At 41.3% G+C, this 8,330-nt stretch overlaps 1 long non-coding RNA gene across 1 annotated transcript; it reads left to right on the top strand.

The window, feature by feature from the left end:
- Positions 1–5,404: 5,404 nt before the first annotated feature.
- LOC105530129 lies at positions 5,405–7,346 on the top strand. The gene is made up of 3 exons (XR_001004601.1): positions 5,405–5,530; positions 6,189–6,284; positions 7,228–7,346. It is a non-coding gene; the product is annotated as an uncharacterized LOC105530129 (long non-coding RNA).
- Positions 7,347–8,330: the final 984 nt, after the last annotated feature.

Below are 8,330 nucleotides of genomic sequence, written 5' to 3'. Positions count from 1 at the left end.
ACACACACACACACACACACTGTATCCTTCTGTTTCTCTGCAGAACCATATCTAATACACCTGCTTTTATGGATTCAGTTGAAACTTTATATACCTAAGTGGAAACTTGTTTTGAGGTTATTTTCTCCACTTACTTTTGCTAGAAATGGAACACTCTGTATCTAGTTAAGACACATAAACTGACTTGTGATACCATAATGTTGTGTTAAATTTTATATTCTTAGAAAATCATCTGTCAAGGTGTTGACTAATGGCAAAGCATTTAATAAATCCCCATTCATGTATTCAGGTGCTCTGAATTATCTGACTTTTAAATTCTTACTTTATAAATGAGAAAATTGGGGTATGGAAAAGTAAACTCTCCTCAAATTATTATATTATTAAGGACAGGACTTAGAGGCCAGATATCTTAAGTCATTAATATTCTTTTGGCTCACAGAATTGGCAATATAATCTAAAGGTAACAACTAGGTGATTTTCTTTTATATCAATTAAATATGTTAGTTTTCAAATATTCACAAGTGCCTACTGTGCAGGGAAAGAATGCACGCCATACAAAAGATGTAGTCTGGGCCTTTAAGAAACTTTCATTTGATGGGAACGCAAGAAGTGTACCTATAAGAAGGTAAGTAGCGCCCAGGCGTGGTGGCTCACGCCTGTAATCCCAGCACTTTGGGAGGCCAAGGCAGGTGGATCACAAGGTCAGGAGATTGAGGCCATCCTGGTTAACACAGTGAAACCCCGTCTCTACTAAAAATACAAAAAATTAGCCGAGCATGGTGGCGGGTACCTGTAGTCCCAGCCACTCGGGAGGCTAAGGCAGGAGAATGGTGTGAACCCAGAATGTGGAGCTTGTAGTGAGCCAAGATCGTGCCACTGTACTCCAGCCTGGACGACAGAGCAAGACTCCGTCTCAAAAAAAAAAAAAAAAAGAAGAAGGTAAGTAGCAGTGAGGTGCAAGACAATACATACATATCAGTGAATGATATTGCCAAAAAATGCTATTGATAGAGCAATAATTCATTTCTGCAAACATCTGCTGATCTCCTACTGAAAACAGAGGAGTGAGAACAGGACGCCTGGTGGTCAGGATAGAAGAGAAAGACCTTGAGTTGAACCTTGAACAGTATTTAATTTTCAAAGGGTTAAGAGAGGGGAGAATAGTTCCAGCACAAATGACGGTGTACAAGATGAACACAGTCAGTAAAGAGCAGACTGGTCTGGATGGAGAGGAGGATTTGCATCATTTGGGATTACGTCATTTAGACCCTTGAAAGCCAGGATTGAGTAAAGCGCAGTGAAGGGACTGGCTCGTATGGAAGGTTTATTTTAAGAAGATTAATCTGGTAGTGACATGTGCCAAAAACTGAATAGGTAGAAATGAGATGCAGAGAGCCCAGTTAGAACTGAGTCTGGTGCAGTCATGCAGGATTGAGGCAATAAATACCAAACTACAGTATCACCAGATAATGGATGTTTGAACGGACAGTTTAAAGGAAAACTGATGGTATTTGGTAATTTATTAGATAATCCAGAGCCATGGAATTAGAGGGGAAAAATGACTAGCCGTAGTCATCAAATGGTTTTTCTTAAAAACAGTGAATCTGAGTTTTGGTGTAAAGAGCAGGATTTTCTTAGGCCTTGCCTAGTTGGTACCATTGCCTATGATAATGACTCCCACTATGCTTGTTCCTCTTTTAACAGCTGTGAGTCCCTCACCAGCCAAACAATGAGCCTCTTGAAAAGGACAATGCCTTTTCACTTCTCTCCAAGTGCTCAGCAAATAGGAGGCCTTTTGAAGCTACTCTATAGTTAGGGGTTCCCAGTTAGTATTTGAAATACTAAGTCATGGCTGTGGTTGACAGCATGGGCTCTCGTGTTGTAGATTTTCCTGGCCCTACTGCTCATCATCAGCTATTAACCTTAGGCAAGTTAATGAACTTCTCTAAGCCCCGCTCTACTCATTTATAAAGTGGGATTATTAATAATGTCTACTTCATAAAATTATGAAGCCTGAGTTAGGTCATTCAGATAGTGTTTAGTCTAATTGTTAGAACCTAGTAAACAGTCAGTAAACAGAAGCAAATGCCACATGCCTGATTTATATCCAAGAGGAGAAAGGTAAATCTGAAATTTTCATGATGTATGGATTCAAATTATACATTTCAAAGATGCTTTATAAGCTATTGTTTTGGTAAGAAGAATTGAGCTGAAACAGAATTTTCTGACAGCAATGATTATGAAATAGTGAAATAGGCTATTGATGTCTTTAAAGAATATAGATGTTCACCTTTTGCATGTAAGTGTACAAAAATTGACTAAGCAGATATGTGTGTCTACATAGAGAGAGAGAGAAAGCATTAAAGTTAGTAAACATTCCCTTCGCTTTTTTTTTTGAGACAGGGTCTTACTATGCTGCCCAGGCTGGAGTGCAGCGGTGCGATCGTGGCTCACTGCAGTCTCAACACCCTGGGCTCAAGTGATCCTCTCACTCAGCCTCCTGAGTAGCTGAGGTGTGCGCCACCACACCTGGCTAATTTTTTAATATTTTTTTTGTAGAGGTGAGGTTACCTTGTTGCCCAGGCTGGTCTCAAACTCCTGAGCTCAAGCAATCTGCTCACTTCAGCCTCCCAAAATGCTGGGATTACAGGCATGAGCCACCACGTCTGGCCAGTAGACCCCATTCATTTACATCATCTTATTTGTCCCTCCAACAATCCTGTAAAGTAGGTAGGATCTGTCTTTATTTGTTATTTAGGTGAAGAACTTGAAGTGGTGTTGAGGAATAGGTGTTTTGCCAAGCGTCACGCAGCTGGAGTGGCCGAGACGTATACTCTTCGGGTTCCGCCAATGCTGTTCACATCACATCCGGAGAAGGGTGCTCTGAGGCACGGATGTTTAGTGGGAGGGATGAGACACAGGCTGCGATGCCAAAAGATAACCAGGAATAAAATCAGAAAACAAGACGTTTGTTTCTGTTAAAATGAGACAGAAAATAAGGCGTTCGTGGTCTGGGATTGAGTGCTTGGAGAAGTGGGGAGCGATTTGATGTGGGTGAGACTGCTCTTGGAATGCTGCGTCTGGTTCTGGACTACTCATTACTAGGCTTATAGAAACTAGCTGGAGGAGGTTCAAAGAAAAGCCCCAAAATGATTAACGGGCTGACGCGATTGATTTATAAGAAATATTAAAAGAATTAAATGTGTATAGCTCAGCTAAGCCAAGATGAAAGAGAGACCAGCTAAATGTATACAAATATCTGAAATGTGTAAACTTTAAAAAAAGGGATTTATTATTTAACGTGATACACGGGGGTACAACATGCAGTCATAGGATGAAAATTCAGCTGGGTATCTAGAAGAATTCCCCAATCATGAATCTGTTAAGACTGTCTGTAGCATGGCCTTTCCCTGGAGAGGCCATAGAAATTTCAAGCCTCACGATTTTAAAACTTTCTTGGGAACTGGGTATTAGAGGATGCTAGAGAATTATTAATTTGGTCAGGTATGATAGCGGTATTGTAGTTCTCTAAGAACAATTTTATTTTTTAGAGTTACATACTCTGAAATATTAGCATAGAATATGATATAAGATATTTACTTTAAAATACTACAGTAAGGACAGAAAGGAGGGAGGAAGAAAAGGAAGGAAGGGGAAGAAAGGGGAAAAGAAAGAGGCAAAGAAGGAAGAGAAGGTAAGAGAAAGAAGGAAGGAAGAAGGCTGGGCGCTGTGGCTCATGCCTATAATCCCAGCATTTGGGAGGCCGAGTTGGGAGGATCACTTAATTAAGCCTAGGAGTTCAAGGCTGCAGTGAGCTGTGATTGCGCCACTGCACTCCAGCCTGGGTGACAGAGTGAAACCCTGTCTTAAAAAAAAATAAGTTAAAAAGAAAGCAAAGGGTAAATGAAGTGTGGCAAGATGTTGGTAATGCTGAACCTGAAGGAAGTTAATATGTCAGTTCACTTTCCTCTTCAATCTTCTTTATGTTTGCCAACTTTCATAAAAAAATTTAAATTATGTTTTCCGGATCAAAACCTAGTAGCAATATTAGTCCCTGGGCTTCATGACTGAAAAGCCTCATTACCACATGGGCAGAGTTCTGGCCGACCAGGGACCACAGTGGTTCACCATCTTGCTCTGGTAATGTAGTCTGGGCTGAAGGGCCCTTTCTAAAGTTGTGGATAGAAATCCAGGAAACTTCTTAGAACTGCAGATCTCTCAGGGTACCTGCAGGAGGTGGGTCTTCTGAGGTGAAAAAGCAGAGGCCAGAGGTCGTGATTAGCAGCTGACCCCCCCCTGCTTTTCTGTCCCTCACTGATGGAAAACACTGGACACTGAGCAGAGCTCTAGGTGTCTTTGGAATAGCAAAACACTAGTTTTCTTTCCTCTTTCTTTCTTTCTTTCTTTCTTTCTTTCTTTCTTTCTTTCTTTCTTTCTCTTTCTTTCTCTCTCTCTTTCTTTCTCTCTTTCTTTCTCTCTTTCTCTCTCTCTCTTTCCTTCCTTCCTTTCTTTCCTTTCTTCCTTTCTTTCCTTTCTTTCTTTTTTTCTTTCTTTCTTTTCTTTCTCTTTCTTTTTCTCTTTTTCTCTTTCTCTCTTTCTCTCTCTCTCTCTCTCTCTCGTTCTCTCTTTCTCTCTTTCTCTCTTTCTTTCTTTTCTTTCTTTTCTTTCTTTCTTTCTTCAGAGCCTTGCTCTGTTGCCCAGGCTGGAGTGCAATGGCGCGATCTCGGCTTGCTTAACTCCGCCTCCCGGGTTCAAGCAACTCTCCTACCTCTGCCTCTCGAGTAGCTGGGATTACAGGTGCCCACCAGCACGCCCAGCTAATTTTCATATTTTTAGTGGAGATGAGGTTTCACCATGTTGGCCAGGCTGGTCTCAAACTCCTGGCCTCAAGTGACCTGCCTGCCTTGGCCTCCCAAAGTCCTGGGATTACAGGCATGAACCACAATGCCCAGGCATGAACCACAATGCCCAGCTGCAAAATCCTATTTTTCTTGAATGGAGCAACACTTTCCCCTTATTTATTGAGTTTGGGAAGCAAGAAGAGGGGTAATTCATTAAGTAAAAGCTTCCCAAATCCAGAAAACATCGATAAAGCTGAGGCTTTATTTTTTTAAGGAACAATTTTTTAAACTATCTTCTTTTGAGCCTCTTTAGGAAGACCTCACGTCCTTGCCTTGAATGTTGAGAGTGGGAAATCCAGGGAGGTTTTGGAATGCATGCCTTATGTCTGCTTTTTTGTTTGTTAGAGAAATATAAATATTTTATCTAGATTTTGCTGATGGCAATCAAGCATGAACACAACCCACTGTTTGAGGAGCTGTCATTTCTGAATTTCTCCAGAGTACATATCTAGGCCAGCAAATGGCAGTAAGAGTGAGGTGGATTTAGCTCAGTGAAAGGATGAACTCTGGAACCATCGGCGCTGACTGAAAGTGAAGCAGCAGCTGCATTGTGGGAAAGCTGGCTGGAGTCTCTCTGATAAGCAGGCATTCTTTTTTTCCAGCCCTTCACTGTGTTGGTTCTGCCCACAGTAAGCCTCCTGGCCTCTAGGCTGTAACCCCACCATCCTCCTCTGCTTGCCTCCAGAGTGATTGTTCTGAAGCACAGCTGGGTGTCATTCCCCTTCCTGAACTCCTAGCAGCCACAGGGACTCCATCCCTTGTGCCCCACACCATGCCCCACACAGAGACATTCCTAATGAAGATTTGATTGAATTCTTATAACTCAGTGCCTCCCACTCTTCTAGCTGCTTCTCTGTGTGCCTTTGTACATTTATTTATTTATTTATTTATTTATTTATTTATTTATTTTTGAGCAGAGTCTTACTCTGTCACCCAGGCTGGAGTGCAGTGGCACCATCTCAGCTCACTGCAACCTCTACCTCCCAGACTCAAGCAATCCTCCCATCACAGCCTCCTGAGTAGCTGGAAACACAGGTGCGTGCCACAATGCCTAGTTAATTTTTTGTAATTTTTGTAGAGATGGGGTTTCATCGTGTTGCCCAGGCTGGTCTTGAACTCCTGGACTCAGGCGATTCGCCCGCCTCAGTCTCCCAAAGTACTGGAATTACAGGCCAGAATGCCCAGCCGCTAGCACTCACCTTAATCATACATTTACTTGTCTGTCTTTCCCACCAGACTGCGGGCTCTTTGAGAGTAAATGCTATGTTTTCACCTTTATTTCCCCAGTTTGTGGCACATTCTAGGCACTCGCCATCATCAAATAAACCTCTGGAGCTGTGATATTACAAACGTGGAAAGATGATGTACTCTCAACAAGTTTCAGTGAGTAAACAAAGTCTTTCATTCAGCAGATATTTATTGACTGTCCTGACTCTGACCTGCCCTCCTGTCTGTGGCTCAAGGAGAGCACAGTCCACAGAATCAGAGACCTGGCTGCTCTGGAAGTTAGACGTAAGCCCACCCCTGGTCCTTGAATGGGGAAACATTTCCCTTCATTCCTGTGTTTTAGGGACGGAAAGATGAGTAATGCAGTGACACATGCTGGAAATGTTTATTCCACTACCCTAAGCTGCCTCTCAACTTGAACAATCCATGCAAGAAACAAGATGATATATAACTTATTCTGATTTGTGATGCCTTTGTTTATTTGTTTCCAGTTAAAAGAGGAGGTGGCATTGAATTGTTTGTTTGGTTTGGTTTCTTCTTCAATAAGAAGCATCTTAATATAACTAGTCTGGACATCTGTCCTATTTTCAAAAATTACACGTTTCGATCATTGCTAAATTGTACAGATCCCAATCTGTCTGCTCTGCATACATTTGCATTTATAAAAGCAGAAGCAGACTAGCAGTCTTTCTAATGCAATCCCCTAAATGCATGAAGTATTAGATTGCTTCTCCCTATTGGTTCATGCATTGCTAAAGGCTTAAAAGGATCATTGATTTGAATTATTTAATGTGTACAGCAGGCTGAGCTTCCTTTCTTTTTTAAGAGAAGAACCTTCAGGGGCATTGCTTTAGTTTTTTAATGTTAAATCTCATTTTTCTTTGAAAATAAGAAGTTAAAGCTGTATTCACATCAGCTCCCAAAGTGCCAGATTTTCATTGTGTTTTTAAACCATCTAGGAAATGTTTGATTCTAATGAAACATTACTGCTGAAAATTGGGCTGAAATTGCTGGGCTGAAAATATTGTTATAACTTCACATGATTCCAAGGTTGTATTGTTATTTTTTCTTTTTCTTTTCTTTTTTTGACCTGATATAGATGAAGCAAAGAGACACGGAGCAATCCAACGTGTAATAAAAAAAGGCAGCCTGGATTGTTGTTGCTGTTTTTGAAATTTAAGCTGGTTTTCAATTAAATTCAGTAAATGGTCCAGGACTGTAAATGTTGAACATTTTTTACTGTGTAATTTAAATTTTAGTCTTATTGTTTTGTTTTGTTTTTTTGATGGTTTACATTTTCCCCATGGAAAGCAGCTATGTCATGTCGGCACGATTCATGATGGTAACATCTGGGGGTATGGGCTTATTTTGGTTTGTGTTATGTTCAGAAAGCGGGATGCCAAAAATAAAGAGAGGTTTGTGATGTCTAGTGTGTCTTCCTTTAACAAATCAAAGGCTCTTATTTAATCCACTTAATGGGACACTGCAGAAATTTAAAAAATGGAAGTTCCATCCACAGAAGGCAGTCCTATGATGTAAAAAGCTTAGTAGGGGGATTAATAGAGTAATCATATAATTTATGAACTAAACGGAGACACTTTTTTTTTTTTTTTTGAGATCGAGTCTCACTGTTGTCCAGGTCAGAGTGCAGTGACGTGATCGCTGCTCACTGCAACCTCCGCCTCCCGGGTTCAAGCGATTCTCCTGCCTCAGCCTCCTGAGTAGCTGGGACTACAGGCGCCCGCCACCACGTCCAGCTAATTTTTGTATTTTTAGTAGAGATGGGGTTTTACCATGTTGGTCAGGCTTGTCTCAAACTCCTGACCTCAGGTGATCTGCCCACCTCGACCTCCCGAAGTACTGGAGATCACAGGTGTAAGCCACCATGCCTGGCCCAGAGACACTTTTGAGAGTGAAGAGGAAGCATGAAAATAATTCATTGATCTACAACTGGGACCATCCAGGGCAAGCCAGATGCCATTACCACTATCTAGAAAGCTTGCCAAGGTCTCATTTACCTTGGTATATAGCAAATTCTTCTTTGAATTCTGGAAATTCTGGTAAGTCATTGAGGTAGCTCTGTACCAAGGAGCAATATGGCAGAATTCTAATATTTCAGACAATACAACACTTTCCTGAATTTATAGCAGGTAAAGGGAAGCACAGAAGACAAAACCATTGGGACTCGACAAAGGGCATAAA

The sequence above is a fragment of the Mandrillus leucophaeus genome, unplaced genomic scaffold (assembly GCF_000951045.1).
Source record: "Mandrillus leucophaeus isolate KB7577 unplaced genomic scaffold, Mleu.le_1.0 Scaffold80, whole genome shotgun sequence".
NCBI lineage: Eukaryota > Metazoa > Chordata > Mammalia > Primates > Cercopithecidae > Mandrillus > Mandrillus leucophaeus.
Note: the sequence above shows the minus strand (reverse complement) of the source record. Positions and strands in the feature narration are given on the sequence as shown.